At 41.7% G+C, this 18356-nt stretch overlaps 1 protein-coding gene across 9 annotated transcripts in view; it reads left to right on the forward strand.

Moving 5' to 3' along the window:
- Nucleotides 1-18356, forward strand: part of NEDD4L (NEDD4 like E3 ubiquitin protein ligase) — a 291147-nt gene that overhangs the window by 78266 nt on the left and 194525 nt on the right. For 2 of the 9 annotated variants that reach the window (XM_077282739.1, XM_077282787.1), the window contains exon 1: nucleotides 14657-14795. The exons of the other annotated variants lie outside the window; for them this stretch is intronic. The gene's annotated coding sequence lies outside the window, so the exon portion shown is untranslated. Of the gene's footprint in view, nucleotides 1-14656; nucleotides 14796-18356 lie in introns of those variants that run through there. 9 annotated transcript variants of the gene reach the window in all.

Raw genomic sequence — 18356 nt, forward strand, 5'->3', positions numbered from 1 at the left:
TAGTGAAGTCTACTTTGAATCCATTTTTTCCCCAAGTAATTTCTGATGCATCGCTGACATTTACTAATGTGTGAACTCTGCTCTACAATCATCTGTCCTACACCCACTCATCCTGCGGATGGACATTCTCCCCATGGGATGAACCTCGCAGCACCGTGAGAAGAAGCAATTCAACTTACAAAAATCTCCTACCGCTACAGGTCCATTTCTATGTGCATAGGAGGCAGCATTATGTTATATTCTTGTTCATAGGAGCAGTATTATAGTAGTTATATTCTTGTACATAGAAGCAGTATTATAGTAGTTATATTCTTGTACATAGGGGCAGTATTATAGTAGTTATATTCTTGTACATAGGGGGCAGTATTATAGTAGTTATATTCTTGTACATAGGGGCAGTATTATAGTAGTTATATTCTTGTACATAGAAGCAGTATTATAGTAGTTATATTCTTGTATATAGGGGGCAGTATTATAGTAGTTATACAGTTAGGTCCATATATATTTGGACAGAGACAACATTTTTCTAATTTTGGTTATAGACATTACCACAATGAATTCTAAACAAAACAATTCAGATGCAGTTGAAGTTCAGACTTTCAGCTTTCATTTGAGGGTATCTACATTAAAATTGGATGAAGGGTTTAGGAGTTTCAGCTCCTTAACATATGCGACCCTGTTTTTAAAGGGATCAAAAGTAATTGGACAGATTCAATAATTTTAAATAAAATGTTCATTTTCAGTACTTGGCTGAAAACCCTTCGTTGGGAATGACTGCCTGAAGTCTTGAACTCATGGACATCACCAGACGCTGTGTTTCCTCCTTTTTGACGCTCGGCCAGGCCTTCACTGCGGTGGTTTTCAGTTGCTGTTTGTTTGTGGGCCTTTCTGTCTGAAGTTTAGTCTTTAACAAGTGAAATGCTGCTCAATTGGGTTGAGATCAGGTGACTGACTTGGCCATTCAATAATATTCCACTTCTTTGCTTTAATAAACTCCTGGGTTGCTTTGGCTTTATGTTTTGGGTCATTGTACATCTGTAGTATGAAACGACGACCAATCAGTTTGGCTGCATTTGGCTGGATCTGAGCACACAGTATGGCGGCTCTGAAGACCTCAGAATTCATTCCTGTGTGACATCATCAATAAACACTAGTGACCCAGTGCCACTGGCAGCCATGCATGCCCAAGCCATCACACTGCCTCCGCCGTGGTTACAGATGACGTGGTATGCTTTGGATCATGAGCTGTTCCACGCCTTCGCCATACTTTTCTCTTTCCATCATTCTGGTAGAGGTTGATCTTGGTTTCATCTGTCCATAGAATGTTCTCCCAGAACTGTGCTGGCTTTTTTAGATGTTTTTTAGCCTTCTTATTCTTGATGCTTATGAGTGGCTGCACCGTGCAGTGAACCCTCTGTATTACTTTCATGCAGTCTTCTCTTTATGGTAGATTTGGATATTGATACGCCGACCTCCTGGAGAGTGTTGGTCACTTGGTTGGCTGTTGTGAAGGGGTTTCTCTTCACCATGGAGATTATTCTGCGATCACCCACCACTGTTGTCTTCCGTGGGCGCCCAGGTCTTTTTGCATTGATGAGATCACCAGTGCTTTCTTTCCTTCTCAGGATGTACCAAACTGTAGATTTTGCCACTCCTAATATTGTAGCAATTTCTCGGATGGGTTTTTTCTGTTTTCGCAGCTTAAGGATGGCTTGTTTCACCTGCATGGAGAGCGCTTTTGACCGCATGTTTACTTCACAGCAAAACCTTCCAAATGCAAGCACCACACCTCAAATCACCTCCAGGCCTTTTATCTGCTTAGTTGAGAATGACATAACGAAGGGATTGCCCACACCTGTCCATGAAATAGCCTTGGAGTCAATTGTCCAATTACTTTTGGTCCCTTTAAAAACAGGGTGGCACATGTTAAGGAGCTGAAACTCCTAAACCCTTCATCCAATTTTAATGTGGATCCCCTCAAATGAAAGCTGAAAGTCTGAACTTCAACTGCATCTGAATTGTTTTGTTTAAAATTAATTGTGGTAATGTCTATAACCAAAATGAGAAAAATGTTGTCTCTGTCCAAATATATATGGACCTAACTGTATTCTTGTACATAGAAGCAGTATTATAGTAGTTATATTCTTGTACATAGGGGCAGTATTATAGTAGTTATATTCTTGTACATAGGAACAGCATTATAGTAGTTATATTCTTGTACATAGGAGCAGTATTATAGTAGTTATATTCTTGTACATAGGAGCAGCATTATAGTAGTTATATTCTTGTACATAGAGGCAGTATTATAGTAGTTATATTCTTGTATATAGGAGGCAGTATTATAGTAGTTATATTCTTGTACATAGGGCCAGTATTATAGTAGTTATATTCTTGTACATAGGAGCAGCATTATAGTAGTTATATTCTTATACATAGGAGCAGTATTATAGTAGTTATATTCTTCTACATTGGAGGCAGTATTATAGTAGTTATATTCTTGTACATAGTAGTAGTATTATAGTAGTTATATTCTTGTACCTAGGAGCAGTATTATAGTAGTTATATTCTTATACATAGGAGCAGTATTATAGTAGTTATATTCTTGTACATAGGAGACAGTATTATAGTAGTTATATTCTTGTACATAGGAGCAGTATTATAGTAGTTATAGTCTTGTACATAGGAGGCAGTATTATAGTAGTTATATTCTTGTACATAGGAGCAGTATTATAGTAGTTATATTCTTGTACATAGGGGCAGTATTATAGTAGTTATAGTCTTGTACATAGGAGGCAGTATTATAGTAGTTATATTCTTATACATAGGAGCAGTATTATAGTAGTTATATTCTTGTACATAGGAGGCAGTATTATAGTAGTTATATTCTTGTACATAGGAGCAGTATTATAGTAGTTATATTCTTGTACATAGGGGCAGTATTATAGTAGTTATAGTCTTGTACATAGGAGGCAGTATTATAGTAGTTATATTCTTGTACATAGTAGCAGTATTATAGTAGTTATATTCTCGTACATAGGAGCAGTATTATAGTAGTTATATTCTTGTACATAGGGGCAGTATTATAGTAGTTATATTCTTGTACATAGGGGCAGTATTATACTAGTTATATTCTTGTACATAGGAGCAGTATTATAGTAGCTATATTCTTGTACATAGGAGCAGTATTATAGTAGTTATATTCTTGTACATAGGGGCAGTATTATAGTAGTTATATTCTTGTACATAGGGGCAGTATTATAGTAGTTATATTCTTGTACATAGGAGCAGTATTATAGTAGTTATATTCTTGTACATAGGAACAGCATTATAGTAGTTATATTCTTGTACATAGGAGCAGTATTATAGTAGTTATATTCTTGTACATAGGAGCAGCATTATAGTAGTTATATTCTTGTACATAGAGGCAGTATTATAGTAGTTATATTCTTGTATATAGGAGGCAGTATTATAGTAGTTATATTCTTGTACATAGGGCCAGTATTATAGTAGTTATATTCTTGTACATAGGAGCAGCATTATAGTAGTTATATTCTTATACATAGGAGCAGTATTATAGTAGTTATATTCTTCTACATTGGAGGCAGTATTATAGTAGTTATATTCTTGTACATAGTAGTAGTATTATAGTAGTTATATTCTTGTACCTAGGAGCAGTATTATAGTAGTTATATTCTTATACATAGGAGCAGTATTATAGTAGTTATATTCTTGTACATAGGAGACAGTATTATAGTAGTTATATTCTTGTACATAGGAGCAGTATTATAGTAGTTATAGTCTTGTACATAGGAGGCAGTATTATAGTAGTTATATTCTTGTACATAGGAGCAGTATTATAGTAGTTATATTCTTGTACATAGGGGCAGTATTATAGTAGTTATAGTCTTGTACATAGGAGGCAGTATTATAGTAGTTATATTCTTATACATAGGAGCAGTATTATAGTAGTTATATTCTTGTACATAGGAGGCAGTATTATAGTAGTTATATTCTTGTACATAGGAGCAGTATTATAGTAGTTATATTCTTGTACATAGGGGCAGTATTATAGTAGTTATAGTCTTGTACATAGGAGGCAGTATTATAGTAGTTATATTCTTGTACATAGGAGCAGTATTATAGTAGTTATAGTCTTGTACATAGGAGCAGTATTATAGTAGCTATATTCTTGTACATAGGAGGCAGTATTATAGTAGTTATATTCTTGTACATAGGGGCAGTATTATTGTAGTTATAGTCTTGTACATAGGGAGCAGTATTATAGTAGTTATATTCTTGTACATAGGGGCAGTATTATAGTAGTTATATTCTTGTACATAGGGGCAGTATTATAGTAGTTATATTCTTGTACATAGGAGGAGTATTATAGTAGTTATATTCTTCCACATAGGAGCAGTATTATAGTAGTTATATTCTTGTACATAGGGGCAGTATTATAGTAGTTATAGTCTTGTACATAGGGAGCAGTATTATAGTAGTTATATTCTTGTACATAGGGGGCAGTATCGTAGTTAGTCTTCTACATAGAAGCAGTATTATAGTAGTTATATTCTTGTTCACTGACAGACTGAAACAGGTTTTGCTCAAAAATATCCCTGTATTTTACACCATCCATTTTTCCCTGTCGCCAAAAAAATATCTCCACAGTATGATGTTACCACCACCATATTTCACTGTGTGGATGGTATTCTTGGGGTGATGAGTTGTGTTGGTTTGGCGCCAGATATAGCGTTTACCTTGGTAGCCAAAAAGTAAAGTTTTGTTCTCATCTGACCATAGCACCTTCCTCCATTCTTTTGGAGAGTCTCCCACATGCCTTTTGGCAAACAAAATATTAGCCACACTACCGTATTTTTGTGTGTAATTAAAGGCTTTTTTATGCCCACTTTTCCATAAAGGCCACCTCTATGGAGTGGTGTTCTTATTGTGGTCGTATGGACAGATACTCAAGTCTCTGTTTGGGAACTCCGCAGCTCCTTCAGGGTCACCTTTGGTCTTTGTGCTGCCTCTCTGATAAATGCTCTCCTTGCCCAGGTTGAGAGTTTTGGTCGGCGGCCCTCTCTTGTCAGGTTTGTTGTGGTACTATGTTCTTTCCATTCGATGATAATGGATTTGATTGACATTTTTTTTTTTTTTTTTTAATAACCCAACACTGACTTGTACGTCTCAACAACTTTATCCCGGACTTGTTTGGAGATCTCCTTGGTCTTCATGGTATTTGATTAGTGATGCCTCTTGAGGTTGGTGTTGCAACCTCTGTGGCCTTTCATAAAAGGTAAAGTATATATACTGACAGGTATGTGACTTATGAAGGGGTTTGTATAGATTTTCTTTCAGTTCCATCCTGGCTAGATTAGTAGAATAATTTGTGGTATCGGGCTAGAATTCGTTGCAGGAAGCATTAATTTCCTCCCAAGCCTTATCGGAATTTCTGGTATTGAATTAATGGTTAAATCTGATGAATGTAAACAAGGAATTGAGAGCTGATAGGCGTTGTGAAGATCTGAGGTTGTGGGTTGTATTTATCACCTAGTCAGGTTAACTATGCAATTCTTTTTTTTTTTTTTATTCCTTACATTCATGGTTTTACATTAAGTCCGGGTATATGGCCAAAATACAATGTCAACAGTCCACCAGATCCCCTCCCCGGGGCCAGTAGTTCCACTGCCCCTGTGCCAGGCAATACTCCTTTCTCCCAACTTTTGGTTGGCCCACAGATTTCATATCTCCCGTCAGTATAATATGTAGTCACAGTATACCAGGGCTGTCACCAGAAATTTCAGAGCCCCATACTGGCAACCTTTTCGGGCCCACTTGAGACTCCTTCCAGGCTCCATCCCAGCTCCACCTCCAACCCTCGAACCTTCCACAGTCCCACCTCCCACTCATAGAAAAAGTCCACATCTGCACCACAACCTCTCCAATCACACATTATCAGTTCCCATTTAACACTAGATCACATACATATCCATCTGCTTTTGTTTTGGCTTAAAGATTTTCTTTTTTTAAGCTGCCACCAGGACACAGTAGACTTTTGGCCAGGCCCTACTCTACTCTAACCTATAAAACATTTTTTTAAATGTCCTCTACTCATTTTAGGTATATTTTTGTTTCATTAAGGGAATGTCACATACATTTTTTTAAAACTAACAAAAATACCACATACAAGGAACAAATACCATCACACCGTGACCAGACTACATATTACAACCACAATAGTGACCAAATACTACAATACTGATCATTAATATAAAAGTGCCATTATACACATGAGATCTGTATATAGTATACAATGTATGGTGTTAGTGTTCAGGTAACACACTGACTCACCGGTGACGTCTCTAGTTGAAGTCCTTCATCTTTGCTTTTCTTCTTCATCCAGTGCACACCACCATCACTTCTTCCAGCCAGGACTTGGCAGAAAATAAGTCATCTAGAGCACATTCCCACTTTTTCCTCAACCTCTACACTACGTCCGATGAAGAAAAAAAGTGACTGTCGCCCTGTTCAGTAACAGGACCTCTCCTCCCCCACACTGAAAACAGTATCCTCAACAATAATCTCCATTAATTAGCTCCTACAGTAAACATATCCCTCATTCTGGACTCCATGTGTCCTCCCATTCTGTCTCATGTCCCTCCATGTTGCCCCAATGTCCCTCCATATTGCCACCATAGTGATCTATATTAGTATAAGGCACCCCCATAGTCGTATATAGTAGTATAAGGCACCCATATAGTGCGGTTTTACAAAAACTGAGCTGGCAGAATCTGGGGCTCAGTGAGCAGAAGAGCGGGGGCCCTCTTTGAGCCCTCTTCGGCTTGTCGGGCCCCATACGTTAGTATGGGCAGTAATGCCCTGATGGCTGCCTTGCAGTCTACGCTCCTCTAGATGACAGGTAACACAACCAAAGCCCATCATATATAGCAGCAACAGTTCCAGTTCCGAAAGTTCTTGAAATATAGACAACAAATCCCACAACAACGGTACGCGTGTTCAGCCCAGCTGGCAACCCATCTCCAATCTGCATAGGCCATCCATCCATGTGCTCCAGGACATCATCCTTGATCCTCTCCCCTCGATGACACTCCCCACTCCTGACTAAACATGTGGCTTCTACCCCCCACCCCTTCCAGGATCATTCCCCTTAATGGGCAGAAGTGTACACACCCTCTCCCTTAAACATTTACTTTTAGCGCAAAGAATGAAGACTATTCCAGCATCCCATCACCTGGGATTGCATGAGACCCCCTGTGGTGACGCAGCTTCCCTGGGCCTACTCCTCCCATTGACACAATTGGCCTAGTTAATTGGAGTACATTGACGTCCGGCCCCTGAGATACTGATGAGATTAATAGAATGATTGCTTTACATTTAACAATCTCCTGTCTGGCCTTATGTATACAGAACATCCACCCAGCACGTCTTTCTCTGCTTGCTGTCACTTAATGGAAACATTGATTCCTGAGGCTGAACTGACGAACGAGACGATCTCTAATAAAACACAATAATATCGACATAACCAGTTCTCCGTGCTGGAAACAGTCTGCATTCCGTAGAGCTGTGGATTCCGCTTTACGTGCATTGGTCCAGTAGTTCTCAGTAAATGGCCAGCACCTCACAGAAGTATTGAAGTAACAGTATAGACATGGAAAAAGGAGTTTGTGACCTCTGGAGAATCTTTTCTTTGCCCCCTAGTATCTTCTCTAGGATGGTGCTTTGATGGCCAGCATCCTCTTCACACCGTCTGGATGACCATTATTTCATTTATCTTTCAGCCTGTGTATTGTGTGGAGATATAGTGCAGGTCATTGGAGGCTTTCCCATTGCGGTGTGTGGGTAATCTTTTTATGTAAGCTTGACTTCTGCTCCTGATCAATAATGCAGTGATGAGCGGTGCTATATGGGCTCTCTGCTTCTCTCTACCTTCAGATAATGTCTGTTAAGCAGATTTTTTTGCATCAAGTTCCTTCTTCTGTTCCAGCTACTGCTCACTCAAAGAAAAGGTTCTTACGGCTTCTTTGAGCTGCTGCAGGACATCATATTGCGCGTCTTGGCGGCTGCGGAAGCTCACGGGGCACCCCTCGGCGGCTGCAGAAGCTCAGGGGGGCTCCCCATGGTGGCTAAGGAGGTTCAGGGGGCTCCCTTCAGCGGAAGCTCAGGGGGGTGCCCCTCGTCGGCTGCGGAGGCTCAGGGGGGTGCCCTTCGTCTGCTGCGGAAGCTCAGGGGGCGCCCCTAGTCGGCTGCGGAAGCTCAGGGTGCGCCCCATGGCGGCTGCAGAAGCTCAGGGGCGGCCCCTCTGCATCTGCGGAAGCTCAGTGGCTGCGGAAGCTCAGGGGCGGCCCCTTGTCTGCTGCGGAAGCTCAGTGGGAGGCTCCCTTCTGCGGAAGCTCAGGGGGCGCCCCTTGGCGGCTGCAGAAATACAAAATACTTGTTGTTTTTTCACTTTTTCTGCTGAAGGTCCTGATGGCTCATTCTGCCTGCTCCTGTCCTGGTTGATGCAGCCGTCCCCCTAGTCCGAGGGGGATTTATAATGTAGCTGTCAGTGCCTATTATCGCCTGCTGTTGTCTTGTGGGGAATGTTTGCTTGAGATATTGATTTTGTTTGCAGCAGAGCTTGGCAGCACTGACATCTCTGCTGGTCTCTTTGCCAGCAAAACCATTAGTTTTCCTTCCATTTCCTTATAAGAGTTGGCGAGCCAAGCACAGGAGGAGCCCGGAGCGGAGAAAAAGCAGGTGTGACATCCCACCAGCCAGGACAGAAGCCGCTCTTGTCTTCTTGTCTGTGGCGTTCGTCCTTAGTTTCTGCCAAGATGAGGAAAGTTTGACACATTCTGGATTTGATTCCAGTGGTGCGGAGGTTGTTGTAACTTGGGCCTCTGCCTGTAGGAGGCACTCTAACGCTGCTTTTATGCTTCATGCAGCCAGCTTTCCATGCAAATGATTAATGCATACATGACTGGAAAGAGGAAAATCTGCATGGAATGTGGAATACGCTGCAAATTTTGTTAATCTGGTGCTATTTCATGTGCAGATCCGCTGAAAAAAATTGGAGTCTTCGCTTTGTTCAGAAAATTTGTGGCGGAAATCCAATCTCATCAGATTAGAGTAAAATAAGTCATTAAAAGGGGTGTTCTGGCTACAAGTAGTTGTTGGCAATTCTAAGGATACATGTTTACTTCTTCTTCTCCCCAACAATCGCAAGAATGGGGCTCCTTTTTTTTTTTCCCCCCCCTTAATTTTCCTGTCTGAATGTAGTGACACTGTGCATGCTTGACCACCGCTCTATTAATTCTCTATGGGCCAGTGAAAGCTGAGCACCCCTTTTGGAGATATGTTAAAGTTTACAATACAAACTCTCTAAAATTGTTAAAGACCCCTCAGACCTCATGAGGCTGGTGTACTTGCTGTTTAAACCTTGTCAGAATGAGTAACTTTTGTGAAGGATTCTAGAACCTATCTGTACCCACTTAGCCAGCGCCTCATTGTCCCTCCTCCCTGTTGCTGCTAAGATCTCACACTGCTCAGTGCAAGCTGCATGTCACGGGTTTATTGTGACGGAGAGGTACCAGAAGACCGCAGCGTTCAATGTGGCCCCAGTGTCTTCACCATCAGAAGTATTCCGGGGAACAGGGTGAGCTAGAGCGCCCTTAGCTTTGGGAACAGGGAAGGGGTCCTGGGCTACCCGACAACAGTGTTCTGACACTGCAGCTGGCAGAGAATAATTACTTAGACTCTTGACCCACTTTCTGTTTTTAAGCTAGACTCTTAAAATGCAAATTTCAATATCGGAATGATAGCCATTCTGACAGTGACAGATTTTCACAGTAAGTACACCAGTCCCATTAGGTCATTGATACTTCACGCTGTCTAATAAGTAACGTGGAATGTGCCAAAATGCCATAAGGAGGTGTATGTGCCACATATTGGTGGTAGCAATCTTAAAAGCTAAGATCTACTTTTTAACAAGCCTTGACACGACTTTCGATGAGACTAAGTAAACACTCCATTGGTAGTCTTGTCTTTCAGGGTTTTTGCCCCTCATCAATTCAAAGTGACCTTTGACTATGGATCTAAGGGGGTAATATTTTTTTCTTGCGGAGAGTGCAAAATGAGCATAAGGAGTCTTTTATAGGTCATGGAATTCTCTTAAAATTTTAATGGGGTTATCTGTGACTTTTATATTGATGGCCTTGTCTTACAATAGGTCATCAATATCTGATCAGTGGGGGTGCGACACCCAGCATCCCTGTTGATGAGTTGTTCCTGAACGCGGCTGGATGTGCTGCGCTGCATAGCTGTCATTGGAATAGTGGTTGTGGCCGGGTACTGCAATTCAGTTCCTTGTTGGTACTAATAGGGGGTACAAGTGGAGTACCTGGCTATTGCCGCTATTCCGTAGACTGATCTGTGCAGCTCCACAACTCTGCACATGTGGCCGCCACCGTCAGAGGGAGCAGCAAATCGGCTGGGTGTTGCAGCGCAACCGATCAGCTATTGAGGAACTATATTATGGATAGGCTATTCTAAGCAGAATGTGCCTGCCCTCGTCACATCGCAGCCACTACGCAGATTGAGGCTGGGCAATTACCGGCATGGGAGACTGGCTGGGAATCCCAGTTCCTGCTGACTCCATGGGATATATCGGACTAAACAGCACATGTGAAAATGACTTGGGTATACGAATAGATCACAGACTGCACATGAGTCAACAGTGTGATGCAGCAGCAAAAAGGCAAACGCAGTTCTAGGATGTAGTAGGAGAAGTATAGAGTCTAGATCACATGAAGCAATGATACCCTCTACTCCTGCTTGGTCAGGCCTCATCTGGAATACTGTGTCCAGTTCTGGGCGCTACATTTTAAAAAAGACTTTGAAAAACTGGAGCAAGTTCAGAGAAGAGCTACCAGGATGGTGAGTGGACTGCAAAGTATGTCCTACAAGGAACGGTTAAAGGATCTTGGAATGTTTAGCTTGCAAAAAAGAAGGCTAAGAGGAGACTGTCTACAAATATCTGAGGAGGCATCACAGTGTAGAGGGGTCATCCTTAATCTCCCTTTCAGTTTCATTCTATTGTTTCTCGTGTTTCCATGTGCAAATGAGAAGATACAGATTAGACATTAGAAAACACTTTTGACAGTGAGGGTGATAAATGAGTGGAACAGGCTGCCATGAGAGGTGGTGAGTTCTCCTTTAATGGAAGTCTTCACACAGAGGCTGGACAGACATCTGTCTGATATCGTTTAGTGAATCCTGCATTGAGCAGGGGGTTGGACATGATGACACGGAATGCCCCTTCCAACACTAACATTCTATGATCAGTAATTATTATAAAAGTCCTGGGTAACCCTTTTATAATTCATAAAGGAGCATTGCATGACCTTTTAAAAGTCTTTTTTTTACCATGTTTTTGCCCTCCCCTTTAGACCCTCTATTAGAACGTTCTCACACAGGCAAATCAGACCACCTGCTTTGTGCTGATGAGGGGCAAACCTCCCAAAACAGGTGTCTGCAAATAAAGTAAGAAGCTAAACCAGGACCTCTAAGTCACGTGGCTGGACTTATTAAAGGGTGTATAATGACTTTTAGGATTGCTACATCCAATATATGGCACTTCAGTTCAAGTCCTCTTGTGGAAACAGCCTCTTCAGAGCATATTTCCCACTAAGTGCAGCAACTTGGTTGATGTGTGTGGTGTCACAACCAGGTTTATTTCTATACACAAGTTGTGCCATCTGGGATTCTACTTCTGGACAAGACGTCCTGAATTTCTTTGAAATATATCTTGAGTATCAGTAAAGTGATGTCATTGAAGCCTTATGTGACCATGTAGTTCCCTGGAAGTGTGAAGACTTCACTTTTTCGTTACTTTTTTTGTTATTCAATAAAAATTCCTAGTGCAAAGTCTCTAATGGGTCATGGAGATTAACAGGATGTCGGGTCTGAATGGGACGTTGGCGAAGCTTGTCATCTGATAACTCCCTCGAACCTTACATGATCCAGATGTTACATGTGATACCTTGTGGTGGTAGGAATTTTCACACTGAGTAATGGGGCACTGCACCGTTTTTTGAGGTTTTGAAGTTATTCTTTATATGGGTTTCCAGGATTTCTGTATAGAGGACCTGTTCTAACGATAGGTCATCAATATCCGATTGGTGGGAGTCGGTGCTCTGGAGACCGGAGCAGAGCGCCGAAGAAACGGAAGCAAGGAGAGAATGTGTTGTGTTTTTCAGATGTGTATGTGGTGTTTGCCTATATAAAGGAGGCTACGTGAGGGCTCATACTAAATGTAGGGGGCTATGTGAGAGCTCATACTTAAATTAAATTTTTTTACATATTTTCAAAAGTTGTCAGGTTCAGTTATGCGATAAACCATTTATTGATTTAGACCTGCTGAGATCAAATCTGACAGTGAAAATTTTTAGTTGCCTTTTTTTTCTATGCCAACTAATTTCGGTTTTACTGCTACATTTAATTGATGCATAAAAGTTACATTATTGCTTTTGCAAATATCAAGTTGCAGAATATTTTCTTATGCCAATTTCCTGTTCTTTAGAGGAAACGATTTAATTAACAAAAACATTTTTAAACACTTAAAAATTATAAACCGTTACAGAAATTGCACTACAAAATTTGGCAAATTTTTTGCTTGTCTCTTGTATTCCTGTTTTGGATCATCTCTTACAGTTGTCCAACAGTAATCTTCAAACATTGATAGATTCCATTTTTCTTTATACCTTTTCTCCATAGAATCTTGGTGAATATCGTGGCAATATCTTGGTGAAATCTCTCAGTCATCGTCGCTCACTGCTCCGCTGTAGATTTTCCACCAACTCTTGATCGTTTTTTGCTCTGGAGTTTCCCCAAAAATTAGTCACCACTAATGCGATTGTTACCCATGCAGCCTTTTCCTTGCTCTGCAACAAATGGATAAACTGCTCTTTAAAAAAGTTTATCAATCTGAGTTCCAATAAAGACTCCTTCCTTTATCTTTGCTTGACTCAACTTTGGAAATGTGTCAACGAGATACTTGAAGCTTTTGCATTTTTATCCATTGCTTTTACAAAGTTCTTCATTTGGCATAACTTTATATGCAATGGTGGTATCAAAATCTTATGTGGGTCGACTTGTACTGGATAGGACATTTAGAACTCCGTGGCTGAAGTGGATGTCGGAGAGTATTGGACAAAGTAATCTGAACATTGCCTGCTAGGAGATTCCACTGCTGTAGCCGGGATCCTAAGAGCTTAGCCTTTCTTTTGGACAGAACCCAATCTCTAACAAGCTCGTTCAGTTCACTTTGTCCGTCAGCAACCTCAACTGAACTATACCTTATAATACAATCTGGGTCGTCAGAGGAAGATGCTTCATGACTCCAAACGCCCTCATCTTCCTCACTTGACTCTACTAAAAATGTTTCTGATGCTTTTGGAACCGACAGTTCTATGTGTTGCTGGGTGTATTGCAGATGAAAGGTTTGGTTATTCTTCTTCCTTGAAACTTCTTTCCTACTGGGGAAGTACCATTTTTAAATAGCAATTGGTAGTGTAATCTGTTGTCTCTCTCCAGATAATTGGGACTGCACAAGGCATAATTTGCCTCTTCCCACTGGGTAAGATGTGATGTACATCTATTGCAGCATATGTGAGGAGCCCAACTCTTGTCCTGATCTCCCAGTCTGCAGCCAAAATACAGGTTGTAGGCTTTCCTTATCATAGTAGCCAAGTTTTGCTTTTGTTTGCAAAAGTGTCTTCTTTTTATATGTAGAAAAAAAGTTCTGCTTTGTTAGAGAACAAGGCATATCTGCAAAAACATAGAAGCAAGTCAATATGCTAAGAAACTAAGCAAAGAGATCCTAAAACTGTATACCTTACACAGAGAGCATTTATAAAAGAAGGTGACCCAGCTGTAATTAGGAGTACGTCATCGGAGCTGAGTTGGTGTTTTATGATCAGTCGCCCTAAGATATAGAAGATTCGATAAACGAAGTATATGATGTAATAGACGAGCTACTAACAATGCAGTAATGAGGAGGAAATAATAAAGATGCAATGCTTCTATAAGCTGCATGAAAGGTGTCATAAGTAATTACAACTTCCTCTGGATCTTGAAAATTAGACCCAATCAGTAAATTTAAGCATCATATTCGTGTTCAGCACCACAAGATTAGTTGCTGTCAACGCTTTTAGTTTCTGAACCAATTTGTCTGTAGAACAATGAGCAAAGTGGATTTTTTTTTCTTTTTAATTAAAGGGCTCCTTTAGGTCTTTTCTTTGCTGGCCTACATTAATCCTTGATCCTTATGGCCGAACCTAACTCCGGGGAACTCCTTTAAGGAGAATGTTCTGCAGCAAGCCTTCCTGGTGATGGAATCTTCATCTTTCTATTTAACCCTTTTGTGTTGGTTTTAGCCATCTCCTCCTGTTTTGAGGCGGGGGCTCTGTTCCTTTAAGATGGTGTAGATGAGTGCTGTGGAATGTGAGCGTGCTCCTGCATGTGTCTCCAGTGGAAAGTTACCAAACCGCTGCGTATCTTTATGGCACATCGTAGAATTCCCGTCATCTTTCTACAGTATGATCGCGTTATACTGGTAAATCGTATATGAGTTTAATATATTATCTTGGACGTCGTCCCTTGACCTGGTTCCCTGAGCAGTGGAAATTTACTGTGTGACTTCCGTATATTACATACAAGAACGGTGTCATCTGAGGTTTCTCAGAGCGCGCTGAGTGATCCTCCAGGAAGGCCAACTGTAGACTCATCAAAAGAGGGTAAGACCACGTCTTCTATTGTGCTCTTAAGAACTGTAGCGGGGCAGCGTGCGGTTATATAGAGGTTCTCTGCCCATTTATCTCTGTGTACTGTGACTTTCATGATGGGGGGGAAAGCTGGATGGCATCATTGGGCGGTGTAATGGTGGTCCGCTATTAACCAGACCATGGTGTGATGACACAGTAGATGGATACATGGATATATAGGATTATAGATCTGATATGGGATGGGTGGAGGGCTCTATCGGATGAAGAGCTATATAAGATGTAGGGCTATATCTGATGGGATGGGTGGAATGGAGGGGGTGGAGGGACTTGATATGGGTTGGGTGAATGGATTGGATGGGGGAATGGATTTGATGGGATGGAAGAACTTGATATGGGTTGGGTGAATGGATTGGATGGGGGGATGCAGGGACTTGATATGGGTTGGGTGAATGGATTGGATGGGGGGATGCAGGGACTTGATATGGGTTGGGTGGAATGGATTGGATGGGGGGATGCAGGGACTTGATATGGGTTGAGTGGAATGGATTGGATGGGGGGATGCAGGGACTTGATATGGGTTGGGTGGAATGGATTGGATGGGGGGGATGCAGGGACTTGATATGGGTTGGGTGGAATGGATTGGATGGGGGGATGCAGGGACTTGATATGGGTTGGGTGAATGGATTGGATGGGGGGATGCAGGGACTTGATATGGGTTGGGTGAATGGATTGGATGGGGGGATGCAGGGACTTGATATGGGTTGGGTGAATGGATTGGATGGGGGGATGTAGGGACTTGATATGGGTTGGGTGGAATGGATTGGATGGGGGGGATGCAGGGACTTGATATGGGTTGGGTGAATGGATTGGATGGGGGGATGCAGGGACTTGATATGGGTTGGGTGGAATGGATTGGATGGGGGGGATGCAGGGACTTGATATGGGTTGGGTGAATGGATTGGATGGGGGGATGCAGGGACTTGATATGGGTTGGGTGGAATGGATTGGATGGGGGGGATGCAGGGACTTGATATGGGTTGGGTGGAATGGATTGGATGGGGGGGATGCAGGGACTTGATATGGGTTGGGTGGAATGGATTGGATGGGGGGATGCAGGGACTTGATATGGGTTGGGTGGAATGGATTGGATGGGGGGATGCAGGGACTTGATATGTGTTGGGTGGAATGGATTGGATGGGGGGGATGCAGGGACTTGATATGGGTTGGGTGAATGGATTGGATGGGGGGGATGCAGGGACTTGATATGGGTTGGGTGGAATGGATTGGATGGGGGGGATGCACGGACTTGATATGGGTTGGGTGGAATGGATTGGATGGGGGAATGCAGGGACTTGATATGGGTTGGGTGGAATGGATTGGATGGGGGGGATGCAGGGACTTGATATGGGTTGGGTGAATGGATTGGATGGGGGGATGCAGGGACTTGATATGGGTTGGGTGGAATGGATTGGATGGGGGGATGCAGGGACTTGATATGGGTTGAGTGGAATGGATTGGATGGGGGGATGCAGGGACTTGATATGGGTTGGGTGAATGGATTGGATGGGGGGGATGCAGGGACTTGATATGGGTTGGGTGGAATGGATTGGATGGGGGGGATGCAGGGACTTGATATGGGTTGGGTGGAATGGATTGGATGGGGGAATGCAGGGACTTGATATGTGTTGGGTGGAATGGATTGGATGGGGGGAATGGAAGGACTTGATATGGTTTGGGTTGAGCGATTGACTAGGGGAGATGTAAGCTGGGTAGTTATTAGATATAAGCCAGATCGATATTTTGGTAGAGAGCAGTCAGTTACATGTCAGTGTTTTTGAGAACTTACAATGCACAGTCAGGAGTGGGCCTTCGGTCTGATGGATTCATGGTATTTGGGCTCCTTCTCTCCTATCTCTGATATGCACAGAATCCGGAAAGGATAGTCTACATATATCCTAAGTCATTTTTGTAAAAAAAAACATTTTAAAAACTTGTTTTTAAACTGTCTAAAGCAAATCTCCAAGTTTTTTTTCATAATTCAGAATAATAATTTTCCTTCCAAACCACTGATAAAGCAGTAGCTAAAAGCCTGGTTTGTCCCCATACGGTCGGCACTCTTGCGATGATTGCTGCATGTAAAACGAGATAAAAGATAAACATTACAACATGGTGCGTATTAAATGCAATTTTTTTTTTAGTCTATAGGAAAATAAAAATGCTCTAAAAAAAATGCATCATAAAACACAGTGGGCAGGGGTTAATTGGAAATAATGAAATTTTCTGCATAAACAAACGCAGCATTTATGCTATGTGGGAACATGGACTGATGAGGATTTTGGAACGGATCTGCTTGAAAATGCGTAACAAAAAAAAAAATACTACTCTGTAAATATGGCATTAGTCTATATTTTATTTTTTCCCAACCTAGGCAAGCTTTATCTAGGACACATGGGGTGCGGCGTGGGGCTAACATTCTAGTGGCTGGACCTGCATTAATTATCTATTTCAGGAGGTGACTTTGCATATAAAAGAGTTGTCTTCATAGGAATGCCCCTTTAAATCACACTTCTGACTGTATGCAACATAAATACAGTCAAGTAATTCAAGGTAAGCGGTGAATATAAATCAGATCACAATAAGGTTTTCAGAAAATCACCTTTGTAAAAGTTTTATGTCTCTTTATTGCCGGTTACAATGATTGTGAACTTCCATAAATGTTGATGGAATTGGATGAAACTTTTTGGCTGCTTTCATGAGAATCTATTCACCAATAACCGTGACTGTGTGAGAGGGAAATGCTGAGGAATATCAAGGACTCGTATCATTGCCGAAAACTGACTTTACCAGTTATATATGCATTTCCTTAAAGGGAACCTGTCAGCAGGATTGTGCTCAGTAACCTACACAGTGTCAGGTTGGTGCCGTTGTACTGATTTAAATGATACCTGCTGACAGGTTCACTTTAAGGAGATGCACATATTCATTAGCTCCAATGAACAGACTCCACCCTTGTCTTTTGTATTAAAGCATCTAATGAGCGTGTGCAAAAGTCATTGTAAAGGAGGAGGTGAGCTGTGACATCACCTATTGTGAATGGTGGTTCCTGTGTTATCTACTGTATATAGAGGTGTTATCAGTCATTGTACAGGAGGAGGAGGTGAGCTGTGACATCACCTATTGTGAATGGTGGTTCCTGTGTTATCTACTGTATATAGAGGTGTTATCAGTCATTGTACAGGAGGAGGAGGTGAGCTGTGACATCACCTATTGTGAATGGTGGATCCTGTGTTATCTACTGTATATAGAGGTGTTATCAGTCATTGTACAGGAGGAGGAGGTGAGCTGTGATATCACCTATTGTGAATGGTGGATCCTGTTAACTACTGTATATAGAGGTGTTATCAGTCATTGTACAGGAGGAGGAGGCGGTGAGCTGTGACATCACCTATTGTGAATGGTGGATCCTGTTAACTACTGTATATAGAGGTGTTATCAGTCATTGTACAGGAGGAGGAGGTGAGCTGTGACATTGCCTATAGTGAATGGTGGATCCTGTGTTATCTACTGTATATG

Source organism: Ranitomeya variabilis, chromosome 1 (genome assembly GCF_051348905.1).
Source record: "Ranitomeya variabilis isolate aRanVar5 chromosome 1, aRanVar5.hap1, whole genome shotgun sequence".
NCBI classification, from domain to species: domain Eukaryota; kingdom Metazoa; phylum Chordata; class Amphibia; order Anura; family Dendrobatidae; genus Ranitomeya; species Ranitomeya variabilis.